We start from the raw sequence: 3,418 nt of genomic DNA on the forward strand, positions 1-3,418 counted from the left end.
ACTTAAATGAAGTAATGCTTGACTTGCAGCAGCGTAAAAGGAGAGGCAGGCCCACTATATCCTACTAAAAGGCCCGATTACTGAAAAAAAAAGGAGGTAAATTCTACTCAGTCTACCTCAGAGTGATCTGGGATTTATGTGAGAGTAAACAGTAGCAGAAGCTGCCCTGCTGAGTGCTAGCTTAGCTATAGCATGTGTCCCTGGGAAATAAGACTGGCACTACAATGAGCCTTAAATGCAGTCAGGGCATGCCAGTAAACATCATAGAGGAGCAAGCGCTCCACGGTGTATTTGGTCTGAAGTCAGGGTGAATTACATGTCTATCGCCTCCTACAATACACTGAAAAATTAATCCCCTGTGTTCTCTCTTCCTGTCTGAATGCATGCAGAAAAAATATTTTGCATACACTGTTAAATCTGAAGCAGGTGTCAACACAGCAGAGAATATTTGTTCTCTGCATGGATTTAAACAGAATCTTTCTGGGTTGTTTTTTTCAACTATGAGCATAAAGGCAGTGGAACATATTAAGGAAATGCATTCAGTTCCTCTGCAGGCTGCTGCCTTTTCTCTGTTGTTCTGCTCCTGGATGATGCTTATCTCACTAGCTCTGGAGTTTATTGCCGGAAGGAAGGTGGTAAACACCAAAAAGGCTGAGTAATGTTGTGATTAATTACTGAGTGTATGTCTTGTCCCAGAGGTATGGTTGGATTGTGTACACAGGAAATTTCATTTACGAGGAACATGTTTCAGTTAACCGGTGGCAAATTCATAGCCCATTTTCAACAACACACTCAAAGAGGGTATTTTAAACCCTTGCTCAAAGTGTTTTTACGCTGTCCTTGAAAAGCTGCTGTTTGTGCTTTTCAAAAAGCTGAAATGAAAATCTTTGCAAAAACGTTTCTGTTTCAAAAGTAAAAAAACTTGTTTTCTGTGAGGATATAGAAGACTTTTTATTTTGGGGCAACTGACAGTTAATGTTCCCTCCTACAGACACACATCTCATTGACATTTCTTTCCATTTTACCTAAAATGTCCCTAAAATGCCTGTATGGGAAAACTGTAAATTTAGTCAATGGTAGACTTTTCCTGGAAGCCTTTTGAATTTGATGTGGTAAATATCTTTAAAATGCAACATCTTGAATGTAAAAAAAAAAAAAAAAAAAAAAAAAAGAAAGAAATATGCTGTGCTTGTCTTGAAAAAATAAGCTTTTTATGTCCTTAAGCAAATCATGAGCAGCTCTAGCGAAGTGAAGATTTACCAGTATAAATATTGAGGATGCAGTAAGGGTCGCTGCTTCTCATTACCAGCTAGTTTGCTCATGCAAGTTTTTATATAATGGTGCCTTTTCACATTTCATGGGAGCAGCTGCCTGGGATGACTAATCAAACAACTGACAGAAAAAAGAGCAGAGATTATCACTCCTAAAAATGTTGTCCCTAGTAACTCCACAATCTGAAAAACCAATTTCTGCAAAACAGCTAAGTTGCCCAGAAAACATCTCCCTGGCTTTTGAAAGGATCGCACTTCAGTTGGTTGTTCAACCTGTGGGCCAGGCAGTGCCTAAAGCCCCTCGTGTCAGCAGCTATACTTCTCGGTTTTCTAAGGCCGTGGTATAGTTACTCTGCATTTCCACAGTCACAGTTTCTGCTGCAACGAAGAGAAGGATTTGGGCTCTTAGATTTCCAAGGCAGTTGAGTCAATTATTCGTGTACCTGTTTGGGGGAGCTGGGTTACAAACAGAACAGGGAATTGGGAATGATCATACTTGTTTGGAAGAAAATCTTGGTAATCTCAATGCTCTCCAGATGCTGGAGACAATATTATTTGTGTCCTCAATTCTGAAGGATCTGGTACATGAAATCACACGTCCTTTTCTTCTTCTTTAGCCTGACTTGTGGGAAGGCTGTTCCTCTTCCAGTGTGATGGTGAGAAAAGTACTGGCCTGTAGAGGAAGCAGTTGGCAAAGCTGCTGCCGAGTGGCAGATTTTCAAAGGCTGCCAGATGTTTGGCAGAGAGTGAGGAACCCACCTACAGGTTTTCTTTATACAACTTCTGTAGAAAGATCGGCTTCCTTAGGGGGTGGAGGTTATGTGTGAAAAAGCAGGCAGTAAATTAGAAGAAACACGCCTCCATCTGCTTCCTTTCTTCTTGGGACAGGACAAATACATACTAGAATTTGCATACATATGTGTCTTTCAAATGTCTTTGGATGGATTCATTCATAATTTCCAGGGCAATATTCCTTCTACCCTCCATCTCCTGGTGTCATTGTATCACATCACTGTACACACCTAGTACCTCCGGATATCAAAATTGTGAGATGAGATGTACTTGAAGATGTGTTACAAAGTATCCCACTTAAAATCTCCACAGTAGTCTTAATTTCCTGACTGGGGGGCAGTTTCAGGACATGACTTCCTTTCCAGTACCTGTCTTCCCACCCCCAGCCCCTTCTCACTTTCCCCCGCCAGCAGATGCAGAGCTGTAGCATCCTGTTCAATGACGTTTCTCTAGGCCGATGCGTTCAGCATCTGATTCACAGTCGTTCCCTGGAGAGCTGTAAAGCTCAGGCGTTCAGAGGGCCCCGTCACTGGGTTGTTTTAACATTTTCTGTTTGACATTTTCTCAAGCTACTAGAAAAAGAACCGCTAAAGTCTCTTTCACACCAATAAATGCAAAGGAGGATATTAACAACTTCACTGGTTTGAGATCATGATCTCTTTTTGAATTCTGAGAACAGAAAGAATTTATGAAATAACAAGTGAAAAAGGTGTTCATCATTCCCTTAAGCATCTTACCATCTAATTAGGGAACAAATGCTGCACACTCAAAGTGTTAATTAAAGCCCCAGGCTCAGATTCTGAACTCAGCTAGATAAGAAAGCAAATGCTCACGCGCACATTGGTTTCTTTGACGTGTGTCATGTGGCTGAGTCTGGCCCCAAATGCCTTTTTTCATCCACAGCTTCTTTTCATACATTTTTGTCAAAACTCTGATCTGCCAGACTGTAGTAGGGTTGTTATGTCCTGCATTACTGGGGTTTTTGCATGAGTAATTGAGGATGTTAATAATGACTAGAAGCATCTTGTCGCAACTGCGCATTGGTAGAAGAAGAGAGAGATGGGAGTCAGAAGCCTTTAGAGGATTAATCATTCAGCAGCTTTAACTGGTGCAAAATACTTTTGAGGAGCGGCTCTTTCATGTTCTCACAGTATCATTCTTGTGGCTGAACTATTAGTGAGTAATTTCTCCAGTGCATCAAGTGCAAACATGTTTTCTCAGTGCATTTGGTGTAACTGCTCTTCAGCAGTTATTATTAGACCTCAATTTACATTGGGTTGTACCCTCTACTTTGTGATGAGACAGGAATCCCACTGCAGTCAAAGAGAGTTTGGAATGGATTATGGCTGGGGGGT

At 41.2% G+C, this 3,418-nt stretch overlaps 1 protein-coding gene across 1 annotated transcript in view; it reads right to left on the reverse strand.

The window, feature by feature from the left end:
* The window catches only part of VSIG1 (V-set and immunoglobulin domain containing 1), a 21,605-nt gene that overhangs the window by 8,455 nt on the left and 9,732 nt on the right, over positions 1–3,418 (reverse strand). The gene's annotated exons all lie outside the window — the stretch shown is intronic.

Source organism: Egretta garzetta, unplaced genomic scaffold (assembly GCF_000687185.1).
Source record: "Egretta garzetta isolate BGI_Z169 unplaced genomic scaffold, ASM68718v1 scaffold411, whole genome shotgun sequence".
Classification (NCBI taxonomy): domain Eukaryota; kingdom Metazoa; phylum Chordata; class Aves; order Pelecaniformes; family Ardeidae; genus Egretta; species Egretta garzetta.